This window comes from Eretmochelys imbricata, chromosome 6 (assembly GCF_965152235.1).
Source record: "Eretmochelys imbricata isolate rEreImb1 chromosome 6, rEreImb1.hap1, whole genome shotgun sequence".
NCBI classification, from domain to species: domain Eukaryota; kingdom Metazoa; phylum Chordata; order Testudines; family Cheloniidae; genus Eretmochelys; species Eretmochelys imbricata.
In genome coordinates, this window is record NC_135577.1 from 4,791,687 (window position 1) to 4,804,483 (window position 12,797).

The 12,797-nt window shown below is 46.6% G+C and overlaps 1 long non-coding RNA gene across 2 annotated transcripts; it reads left to right on the forward strand.

Annotated features, from left to right (window-relative positions):
• Positions 1–213: 213 nt before the first annotated feature.
• Positions 214–11,393, forward strand: LOC144266979 (uncharacterized). Of its 2 annotated transcripts, XR_013346522.1 has the most exons (4): positions 214–485; positions 3,977–4,071; positions 7,499–7,666; positions 8,685–11,393. It is a non-coding gene; the product is annotated as an uncharacterized LOC144266979 (long non-coding RNA). The 2 variants fall into 2 exon arrangements; XR_013346523.1 differs by lacking the exon at positions 3,977–4,071 and having other exon boundaries at positions 218–485.
• The last annotated feature ends 1,404 nt before the right edge of the window (positions 11,394–12,797 follow it).

The window sequence follows — 12,797 nt, forward strand, 5'->3', positions numbered from 1 at the left end:
CTGTCTATGAGTTAGATGTGCATCCTCAGTAACACTTCTATCATTTGAGCCCTTTCTATCAGGGCTTTCACGTAACGATTGCCGTGGCAAAACTGTCGCTCCCCCTGTATGTAAACTGTACTTTTTTGAACTGCCACTCTGGGCCTCACAGAGAGACAAACAGGGAAATGAAAGGAGCAGCTCCCTTCTTTCCCTCACAAAGGGCAGGGCAGTATGAGTGTAGAATGATGCAGCTGGAGAGGTAGAGGGAGGAGTCCTTAACCAGCTCAAAGTGAAACCACTTCTAGCTAGCTTTGTAATCATTTCTCAAAGCACACTGTACCATTGTACAGGACAGAGAGAGACTTGCTCTCTCCCCTGAGGGATAATTTTTGGAGGGGTCTTTTCTGTCCCCTTTGTGTCTCCAGCTAAGACTATGGAATTTTTTAGAAAAGAAAATGAAGAGCCTACACCAAAGTTTGTTCGTCGAAAGGACGATATCACAGGTATTTCTGGGCAGCATTTTCATTTGTTGTCAGCCTGATCACTTAGGTCCTTCATTGTTTGTGGCAAACACACTGCAGGGGTGGAGAAGGGGCATTGTCTCACCATTCTGAAATGGAATTGGAATTTGTATAACCAGACTTTCAAGCCATTTTGAAGCATGAGAGCAAAGCAGAAATTTAAAATCATTATGTAAATGACCCTAGTTTGAAACCTGCTATTCGGTGACTTTGCTCCTTATAGTTTCCTATTCAGCACACAGGGCTCACTAGGAGAAGCAGCCGCTGGGTGCGTGCAGCATGCGTGGCCACTCTTCTCCCACTTTTCTGGGGTGTCTGGAGAGAGGAATGATGGGGAGAGGGATGGCATTAGGAAAGCAGATGAAGCCTTTAGAGCCTGCCGATGCTGGCAGGGGTTGGCAACCTTTCAGCAGTGGTGTGCCGAGTCTTCATTTATTCACTCTAATTTAAGGTTTTGGAATGAAACTATTGTTGTATGTAAAGTAAATAAGGTTTTTTAAATGTTTAAGAAGCTTCATTTAAAATTCAATTAAAATGCAGCGTCTCCCTGACCGGTGGCCGGGACCCGGGCAGTGTGAGTGCCACTGAAAATCAGCTCACGTGCCGCCTTTGGCACACGTGCCATAGTTTGCCTACCCCTGCGTGTAGCCATAGATGGGGGGGAGGGGATATGCCCCCTTTTACGAGCCTGGGACTCTGCCCATTCGTGACCAGGCTGGTGGATCAGAACACAGATCCTGCCCCAGCTAAGAAATTGAAAGAGGGTATGAAAATGATCATTACTTTAAATTGAACTAATGTAAACGTATTTGGGTCAAAAGATGTAAAGAGCCCTTTGTGAATTTCATAGAGACAGAGGCGACAGTGGGGGGCATGCCGGGTCACGTGCCCCCCAGATTTGCCGGTTGGCTTGTACTGAGCATTTTGTAAAATAGGCTTGGGCATCGCTGCAGACAGCTTAATGGAGACCGCTGTTCATAGATTCATAGATATTAAGGTCAGAAGGGATCATTATGATCATCTAGTCCGACCTCCTGCCCAATGCAGGCCGCAGAATCTCACCCACCCACTCCTGCGATAAACCTCTCACCTATGTCTGAGCTATTGAAGTCCTCAAATCGTGGTTTAAAGACTTCAATGAGCAGAGAATCCTCCAGCAAGTGACCCGTGCCCCATGCTACAGAGGAAGGCGAAAAGCCTCCAGGGGCTCTGACAATCTGCCCTGGAGGAAAATTCCTTCCCGACCCCAAATATGGCGATCAGCTGAACCCTGAGCATGTGGGCAAGATTCACCAGCCAGATACCCAGGAAACAATTCTCTGTTCAACATGTACTGTAGTCAAAAAGCCAGGAAAATGTCAGGATATCTAAGGAATGGGATGGAGACTATGACTATTATGGGGGAGACATCAGATAGCAATGTTAAAATAGCTTTACAAGTTCTTTTTCTTAGCGCGCGAGAGAGTCAGTCTGAAGAAACGCTGTATTATTGCTAGTTTTGTGATGCAATCTCTTTTGGGCGGAGCTGTTGCAAGTAACGGGAGAGTTTCCTCTTCCTGTAGCTGGCAATATTCTGTAGGGGGGTCCTGTACATGCTCTGTGCATTTTTATGGCAGCCTAACTGGCCTGAAGGAGCCAAAGGACCATGAGGAAGAAGGCTCAGGAAGTCTGCGGTAGTGGAACCAGAGGCGGATTTACAGTAAAGCACAGCAGGGTGCCCTGGCATGCCCCCGCCCCCAACGACAGGGGGCCCCAGGGCCGGGCAGCTGCGGGGGCAGAAGCTTGGTCCTGCCAGCTCCTGGGGCTCCTGCTGAGGCTCCGCCCTCACCAGCAGCTAAGCTCCCCCTCCCCTGCCTCCTCCCCACCTCCTCCCCTGAGAGTGCTGTGTTCCCGCCCCTCCCTCCCTCCCTCCCAGTGCTGCCCCATTGCCGAACAGCTGTTTGCCGGCTCTGGACGCTCCAGGAGGGAGGGGGAAGGGTGGGGCCACAGCGCGCTCGGGGGAGGAAGTGGGGAAGAGGTGAGGGCGGGGCCCTGGGGAAGGGGGTGGAATAGGGGCAGTGTGGAGCAAAGGCAGGGCCCCTGCACTCCGCTTAACATACCCCCCAACCCCTGCCGTGAGCCACTCAGGGCAGGGGGCTGGGGTAGGACAGGGGGCTGGAAGCACCCCCACAACCTCAGGCCCCTGCCCTGACTCCTGCACCCCCCTCACACACATTCCCACCTGCACCCCTTGCACCAAATGGGAGCTGCCCCAGGTAAGCGCTCCACACCCCAACCTCTTGTCCCAACCTTGAGCCCCCTCCTGCACCCTAACTCCCTCCCAGATCCTGCACCCCCAGCCCTGACTCCTGCACCCCCCTTACACACCCCCAGCCCTCTGCCCTGAGTGCCCCCCACATTCACACCTGCACCCCTCGCACCAAATGGGAGCTGCCCCAGATAAGATCTCCACACCCCCAATCCCCTGTCCCAGCCCTGAGCCCCCTTCCATACCCTAACTCCTGGCCAGACCCTGCACCCCAACCCCTAGCCCGCTTCTGCACCCTAACTCCTGGCCAGACCCCGCACCTCAAAATATTTTTACATTTTTTTTAATAAAGCGCTTTTATCCAAAGTGCTCTACAATCGTTAGCTTATGGTACAAACAGTATTTGGAAAGATCGTGAAGTGGGCCGCCGAGACCCTCAGTGATTTTCAAGTGGTCTGTGAAAAAATAAGTTTGACTACAAAAACAATCAAGGTACCTCCCTTTATTTTCATTTACTTCCTGTGACTTATAGGAGGAGGATGAAGAAAAAAAGAATGAAAAACGGGGGCAGATAAGAGAGAATGTTCTTTTTCTTGGCTGGGTCCCAAAAATGAAGCCAAGCACAGGGCCCCACTAACTCTGCATCCGCCACTGAGTGGGACTAGAACTCAGATCTCCGGACTCCCAATCTTTTGCTTTCACAATATCCTTTCTAAGCAGGAAAGATGGAGGTCCTCAGGTCTTGGGGAAGGAGACAGAAGACCCCTTTCCCCAAAGGGTAAAAAGAATGGTCTAAATCAAATAAGGAAAGCAGTAACACCAGGTTTTCAAAAGCACCTCAGGGTTTTAAAAGTGCAAGTCCCACATGTCCCACTGAAAGTCAATGAGACTTTGGGGGCAGGGGGGATAGCTCAGTGGTTTGAGCATTGGCCTGCTAAACCCAGCCTTGTGAGTTCAATCCTTGAGGGAGCCACTTAGGGATCCTGGGCAAAAATTGGGGCTTGGTCCTGCTTTGAGCAGGGGGTTGGACTAGGTGACCTTCTGAGGTCCCTTCCCACCCTGAGATTGTAGGATTGCCTGAGGAACTTTTGTAAATATGGGCACCCTAGACACATCTTCTGCCAGCTGCTTCAGTACTGTGTGCAGAATCTTCCAGACTTGATAAACACACTCAGTTTTGAGAGGATTTTTATGTTAATTCAGCTAGTGTCTCCTGGCTTGTCAGGTGACGATGATGATGTAATGAGGGTGGAAATGTCTTGCGGACATGCTGCGGATCCTGGTTCCTTAACAGGTTGGTGCCGAAGTCTGTTAGACCAGGTAAGAGAACACAGAAGGCAGTCAGAAAAGCCATACTACGTGTTTTTAATGTACTTGATTTCTTCCAGAGATATGTCCCTTGATATATTGAAATGTTCTGTCAAGTGGGAAAACTGTCTTCAGCTAGTAATGTGGGGCATTCTAAGACCATTTACTGTTATTTCCCCTCCCATCCCCCACTTTCCTCCCCACCCAGGAGAAATAAGTAACTACCTGTAATGCAAAGAGATCATTCTTTCCAGTGACAAGAGAACCTCATAACATTCAAAGGGTCCATTTCAAATAAACAACTGAAGTCCAGATGCTCTTTTTAAAGCCTTCGAGTTCTTTGAACCTTTTGAGTCTGCAAAATTGTGCTGGAAATGTGACAAGAGATCCAGCAATTCCTGGGTTCGGTTGGTACTTTTGGTTGTAATGATATTGTAATGTCAGGGGTACACAAAGCAATGAGGTGAGACCACATTATATACAAAACCCAAATGCAGCCAGAGCCCTGACACAGCAGTGACTGACTTCCTTAGAGCCGGCAACAGGCAGCTCCACCTGCCACCCCACTTGGTTTCAATTCCCACTCCCTGCCAGCACCTAGAAGTCTCCCTCCCACTGACAGCCAGGTAAAAGAGGAACTCCGTCAAATGGAGACGATGCATGTAACTTTCCAAGTAGATATTCCAGCAGAATGGTGTGCTAGTGACAGGCCCAAAACCCAAAGATTCAGATCCATGTACAATTTTTTAAGCTTAATGAGAATCACTGAAGGAAGAGACATGTACCTCCATGTGTAGAACATATGTTAGAACAACTTGCAATCCTGCATCTTGGCAGGGGGTTAGACTAGATGATCCCTGCAGTCCCTTCTAACCATATGGTTCTCTGATTCTATGAACTTGGAGACACAAAAGTCCTCTCAAAATGCCATGCCTAGTTGCGTTTCTTTTGAGTATTCATAGAATCTGCACTACTGATTACTTCTATTACACCATTTGGAAATTTTTGTTTTAGTCAACATCCATTCGGCATATCATCTGCCTTTGAACTCTTTCAAAGGAAGATGAACCTTTCCAGGAATTATGACTTCTGCCAAATCATAGAATCCTAGAAGATATTAGGGTTGGAAGGGACCTCAGGAGGTCATCTAGTCCAACCCCCTGCTCAAAGCAGCACCAACACCAACTAAATTATTCCAGCCAGGACTTTGTCAAGCCGGGCCTTAAAAACCTCTAAGGAAGGATATTCCCCCACCTTCCTAGGGAACCCATTCTAGTCCTTCACCACCCTCCTAGTGAAATAGTGTTTCCTAATATCCAACCTAACCTCCCCCACGGCAACTTGAGATCATTACTCCTTGTTCTGTCATCTGCCACCACTGAGAACAGCCGAGCTCCATCCCCTTTGGAACCCCCTTTCAGGTAGTTGAAGGCCGCTATCAAATCCCCCTTCACTCTTCTCTTCTGAAGACTAAATAAGCCCAGTTCCCTCTGTCTCTCCTTGTAAGTCATGTGCCCCAGCCCCCTAATCATTTTCATTGCCCTCCGCTGAACTCTCTACAATTTGTCCACATCCTTTCTGTATTGGGGGGCCCAAAACTGGACACAATACAGAATAGAGGGGAATAATTACTTCCCTTGATCTGCTGGCAATGCTCCTACTAATGCAACCCAATATGCCGTTAGCCTTCTTGGAAACAAGGGCACACTGCTGACTCATATCCAGCTTCTCATCCACTGTAATCCCCAGGTCCTTTTCTGCAGAACTGCTGCTTAGCCAGTCGGTCCCCAGTCTGTAGCGGTGCATGGGATTCTTCCGTCCTAAGTGCAGGACTCTGCACTTGTCCTTGTTGAACCTCATCAGATTTCTTTTGACCCAATCCTCCAATTTGTCTAGGTCAGTCTGGACCCTATCCCTACCCTCCAGCATATCTACCACTTCCCCTAGTTTAGTGTCATCTGCGGATGACACTGTGGATAAAATGGATAAGTTCGAATTCTCAAGGGACAGAATGAAGTTTTTAGACCAAATTATTGATGAGACAGGGGTCAAAGCGGACCCAGAAAGTGTGCAAACAATAACCCAGGGTGAGCATAAGAATTTTAGAGACATACCTAGATTTAATGGGCATGAATGACCCATGCAAGGAAGTACCATACCTAGCAGAGAAGTCAAAATCCTTGACTCCAGTCTCTTGAGGAACCAAAAAGTCCTGTTACTGGAGACCTATACAGAGCTAAGTACACTCAGAGATAAAATAAAACTTGAGCACCTTGCCAAATTTAGTTTTCTATAGCCCAAATAAACACCACAGTTTCAGCCAATGCATTATCCTACGGACTTGATGTAGTCCTCCTTCAGAATCAGGATGGGCTTCCCCAGCCAGGGGAATGCGTAACAAGAAGTGGATGAATGGCCCACAAAAGTTATTATCCATTGCAAAAAGGGATGGGGAAAAGAACAAAAATTCAGATCATGCTATCAAACCGTGTTGAGCACTTTCAGATGATCCTAACATAAATCAGTGTGTTGTTGAAGGGGCCCAGAGCAGCTATCCCGAAATCAACATAAAAGCACATTCTCAAATTGCATGAGGACTACCACGTTCTTCATGAGTCCTGCTTCCTAAATCACAGTCTTTTGGTGCCGTGTGTGCTGGTTCAGTGAGCTAGTCTTAAATTTAAGAAAGAAGGCAGGCTGAGTGGATGATAACCTGAAATTCCTCAACACCAAGGAGAGCATAAGGTGGATTAAACAGCCAACTGCGGCTGGAATTGCTCTTTGCAGTTTTCCAAGCTGTGCACATACAGAACAGATGAGAACATAAAACAAGAGATAGACAAAATAGGGAAAGAAATGTTAAATACTAAAAGAAAGAAGAGTAATTTTATAAGTAGCCCCACAAAACAGCACACACGGCCAGAATGGAGACCACAATCAGAGTCAAAGCAATTTTTCTTCAAATCACTGATTCCCCCCCATTTAAATATGAGCTGTTCCCCAGGACTTTGTTTTTTTGCTTCAGGAAATATTTCGCAAATATACTCCTTTAAATACATTTATAAATATTTCACTTGGTGATGACTCAGTGATACATTCATAAACCTCAGATTAGCAAGTTATTTAAAAAAAAATTAGTGGGAAGTGAAGGTTGGTTATGACTATATATACACACAATGCTTCAACAAAGTGAGAAAAATGAAGAGTTAAGCTGCTTCAGAAATCAGAGAAAGCATCATGTTTTCTGGCCATATTTAGCACTTCCATCACCACCAGAATCTCATCAGTACAACTAGACCCAAGTTCCAAACAAGCAAACAAACAAGCAATTATATGAAGATGGAGTGAACACTGACCTTAATAGGTGGCTTGTAATATGGAACAGGTTTCAGATTTCACAGCTTTGCCTCCTTGACTTCTCTGCTTTCCTGGCCCACAGGGTCACTTGAGGTTTCACTGCCCTGCTGATGTTAATGGGGAGAAATGTGGGAAGGAATGGTCCTATCCGGAAGTCCGTCGGAATGCTTCACTCACTGAAACAGAGCAACAGAACTTTGAAGAAAAACTTGCAAAGTTTGCAGCTAAATATTACTATGACTTCAAAGAGGTGAGTACAGATCCCTACTGCTTCTCTCCTCTTTCACACCTCTGTCTTTGCTGGGAGCCTGGGTGGCAGTCCGGCTTGGAGCGGAGACCAGCAGAACTGTGAAATTGCCAAGAATGACAGCCAATGGCCGATGTAAGGAAGGCAGTGTCTACACAGACACTGTGTCACCCTAGCTGCACCGACATAAGCCCTATGCCTTTTGTTGAGGTGGTTTTATTATGTCAACATAGCAGGGGAGTTACATCGGCAGGAGGAGCATTTCAGTGTGTACACCTCCACTGTTTTGATGTTCCTGATATTTCTGTGGCAAATAATCAAAAACAGTAAGTGTTTTTGGAGAGAAAATACCCTTTCAGACCTTCATTATAAATCAGTGGTGGGCAAACTACGGCCTGCAGGCCACATCCGGCCCGTGGGACTGTCCTGCCCAGACCCTCCCCTGCTGTCCCTCCTCCCCTGCAGTGTGGCTGGCTCTGGCCGGGCGGTGTGGCTGTGAGCTCCTGCTGCTCTGAGTGGCATGGTAAGGGGGTGGGGAGTGGGGGGGTTGGATAAGGGGCAGGAGGTCTGGGGGGAGCAGTCAGGGGACAGGGGTGTGGATAGGGATCTGGGGGGGCAGTCAGGGGACAGGGAGTAGGGGGGATAGAATAGGGGGTGGGGTCCCGGGGGGCGGTTTGGGGCATGGGGTCCCAGGAGGGGGCAGTCAGGGGAGAAGGAGTGGGGGGGTTGGATGGGTCGGGAGTTCTGAGGGGCGCAGTCAGGGGGCAGGAAGTGGGAGGGGGAAGATAGGGGGCAGGGGCCAGGCTGTTTTGGAAGGCACAACCTTCCCTACCCGGCCCTCCATACAGTTTTGCACCCTGATGTGGCCCTCGGAAGAAGTCAAAAGGGCACACACTCATCTTTACAGTGTAAAATGCAAAGGAACTCCAGAAGTGATGTAAATACCATTTTGTGTCACTTTCTTTTTAAAAAGGATGGAGTAACATTCTCACTCACGTCTGAAATTTGTTTTTTCTCTAAGTGTCCCAACTGCAAAAGTTTTGTGGAACGCCAAGATCTGAAAAACCTGAGGGTGGTCTGTATCCTCTGCCATTCTCTGAAGGGGGAAGTCTTTGAGTTCTGCTGGCAGTGCCTGAAGCCCTGGAAAGGTGCTGGAGCACCCTCTGAAAGGTGTGAAAATGAGGGATGCAAGAACCAGTCCCTGGAAGTCTTAGCAAACTGCAAGCTGAAAGATCTTCCAGGAAGTGAAATAAAAAACTGTCCCTCCATCCGTGCTTGTCCCACCTGTGGGCGACTCATTGAGCACATGGAAAAGTGCAAATATATTGTATGTCCACAATGTCAAGTTGAATTTTGTTTCGCTTGCCTTGAAATTGCTCGTAACTGCCAAGCCAGCAAAGGTGGTGCCTATTTTAAATACTGTGCAAAGCCACTAGCTCCAAAACAAACACAAATTCCGGTATGGGCTCAGAAATAAGCAAAATTGTTCCAGCCACACAGGCCAGGGAGATTGGGAAAATGCCCCAGGGTCAGTACCCAGCTCCACGCAGTACTCCCGAATGCTACGTTATCCCTCCTGTCAAATTAAGCTTGATGGACAGATAAGAGATTGATCGAGAGTCAGGACAAGCCCATCCCCTCCAATGACATTTTTTCCAGGAAGGATAGTGTGTGTTGGGGGGGATATTATAGGTCTGCTACACCTGATATTTAAGCCATATGTGAAAAAAGAAAATGCTTGTAATCTAAAATTTATATGCTATTTTTGTAGCTTGTTTATGATACTGGAGAACCCATGTAATTAACAGATACTCAGATTTTGCTAGACAGCAAATATAAATTCATAATCATAATTGTATTTCCCCTCTCTACAAGGTGGCTAAGACTGAACCAAACTTGAACAAAACCAAATACATATGTTTTTGTTTTCATAGGCTTAGGATAAAGAGGTTCGATCTTGGCTTTTAAAGTATTTTGTCTAACTGAATGAAAAACCACTCTTTCTGTGCAGTCCTCCAACCTTCCCCACAGGGATAGGGGCTTGTGAAACATGTCCAGCTTTTCACACACAGTACTGCAATCTAACACGCACAACCTGGGGAGTCCCTCTTGAACCCAGTATTAATCAATCTTACTCTTTTCATGGGTAAGAAAGTTCAGGCTTGCCATTCATTGGGAATAGCGGGGGCTGGTTAAGACAACCAAACATACCAAATTTCTAAATATAACCCGTTGTGAAGCTGTGAATAAATTGGTCTATGTACAATGTGTTATGCTGGCCTCACTGTGGAAGTAAACTTATGGGTCTTCTTTATTCCCGTACAGCAATATTCTCTGTTCAGTGTTAGAAGAACGTGGTTCTTAGATATCCACTACTGTCACATTACAGTAGACTCTTCATAGTTAAGACTGTAGTTAGCATTTCACTGCAAGACGGATTTTGATTTGCTTTGAAACTCCAAAAAAACTTTCTTGCTCTCAGAGGTTTAGCATTAAAGCTCATTGACAAATTAATTGACTCCTGTTCTGAAAATGTTGAATAAATTGAATTAGATCTTTGAGATTTTAAAATGACACTTCTAGGAAGTTTTGGTGAAATGTAATGTTTGTGCCCGTCTACTAGCAGAATGCTATCTGCTCACAGTATGCTTGAAATTGTGTGAGGCAAGAGGATACGACTAGAACTGGTCAGATTTTTTTCTTCCTGTGCAAAATTTCACCACCACAAAAAAATTCATTTTTTGTCAACGTTTTCTGCTAAACATTTCATTTTGTGAAAAACTGAAAAATTAAACTTTTGAGGTTTGGGCTGAGAATTTTTTGGTTTTCAGTGAATAAGTTTGTAATTTTCCACAGAAAGCAGACACATTCCATGGAAAACCCGGGTTAGCTGAAAACCCAATTTTCTGTCAAAAAACAGTTTTGACTGAGAATTTTTGACCATTCCTAGATAACTCCACACTTGCTCACCATTGCTTTTGGTCCATGTACAGCACTTAGGAACATAGGAGATAAAAGCTATCTACATGCAGAGAGATTGGATTTAGACAATGATTCATGCCACACGGGGATTCTAAGTGCAGGTCTAGTAAAATATTAACGGAACTCTCATTATTTGAAAACTAGAAATGATTCTCTACCGCTGTAGTCTACAGTCAAAAGGACGAACAGGATTTATTCCCATAGTCCTAGAGCCGGCAAAGTCTTTCAAGGACAAAAACAAAAGATAAGGGGGTGATGCTTTGCTTGTGCAGAGAGCACAAATCTACACACATCAATGACCAATCAAATATACAGTCAATTTTGACGGATAGTTTTCAAACTATTTTAGAGCTTCTAGGGACATATGGATTGTATTGTTTATAGCCAATATTAAGTTGCCACTAACTCTTACAGTGTAATGCTCTGTTTACTCCATCCAATTTGTTTAGCTCCCCATTCAGCAAAGGACGTAAGCTCATGCTTCCTCTTATTTACAAATACTTTAATTCTTCATTTCTTTGCTTTTAAGACATCATATATCTTATATTGCTCAAATATATATCAGATACAGTATTGTAAACGTGTGTTTCAGCACAACATTGTTGTCATTTAGTATTCTTACCTTTTTTAAATCGGTTTTGTTTTAAATAATACAGTAGTGTCACACAAAACGATTTTTATCTCTCTTTTTCCGCCCACAAATTGTGCCATTTCCCAAGAAAAAAATAAACTTGATTCAAAGTGGTTATATCATTGTCTTGTAGACTTAACAGGTTTTTAGAGAAATGTGTGAATCTCAGCCGGTTTATAAATTCAGACACAAAAATACAGAAGTGTCCCAGCCACACTATTTTTGACAAATTGCTACTTACTCAGTTTTACCATATAATTATGAAATAAATCAACAGGAATATAACTATTGTACTTACATTTCCGCGTGTAGCATATAGAGCAGTGTAAACAAGTCGTTGTCTGTATGAGATTTTAGCTTGTCCTGACTGCGCTCGTGTTTTTTATGGAGCCTGTTGGAAAACAAGGCAAATATCTAGGTGAGTGGAGGTACCCCCGGAAGACCTCTGAGTATCCCCAGGGCTACACGTGCCCCTTGTTGAGAACCACGGCTGTAGTGAACGTAGACTCTTTGACCCATGCCCCCAAAGCCTGACCCCTTCTGCCCTGTCCCAGTCCTAGTCTCCACTACACCCGTGGCTCCTCGTCCCCTCTCAGTCTCCTCATTTAGCCAGCTCCAGTTTCCACTCCTGAGTTTCTGATCCCAGTCTCAATCCTCCAGATTCCTCACCCCAGTCCCAGTCTCCCCACCTTGTCATTCCCAGTCCCCACTCCCACTCCCCAGCTCCTTGTCCCAGTCTTAGCCCAGCCATTTCCAGTTCTCCCCGCCTATCTCAGCTCCTTGTCCGACCTGCCTCCCCTCCTGGTAGGGTCACCAGGTGTCTATGTTCCCTGTAAGCTGTGCAGTCACGAAGCAGGCTCTCAAGGGCCACGCAGGCCGGGGGGAGAGGCACCACTCCTCCGACCCAGCCTGGCCCCACCGGAGCTGCCAAGGAGAAGAGCCCCTCCCTCGGCCCAGCCCAGTCCCACCATTGCTGATGCGACCGGGGAGAGGCACCTCTGACCCGGCCCCGAGCTGCTGCAGCAAGAGAGGGGTGGAGGGAGTCCTCTCTATGCACCGCAGCCCCGGGACAGCCTGCACCCCAAACCCCTGATCCACCGCACCCTGAACCTTTGTCTCGGCCCTGAGCCCCCTCCCACCCCCCAAACTCCTCATCCCCAGCCCCACCCCAGAGTCTGCATCCCCAGCCAGACCCCTCATCCCCCGCACCTCAACCCTCTGCCTCAGCCCCGAGCCCCCTCCCACACTCTGAACCCCTCAGCCCCACCCCCACCACATGAATTTATGAAATTATGGGCACTGATATGAAGGTGATGAATCACACATCGCCTCCATATTGTGCACGTAACAAAATTCCTTCCACACATGGATGTAAAAACCTAGAGGGAACACTGCCAGATGTCCCAATTTTATCGGGACCATCCCGATATTAGGGGCTTTGTGTTATATAGGCAACTATACCCCCCACCCTCCCAAAAAGTGTGCTGATTTTTCACACACACTTGCTTTCTGGTCACCCTA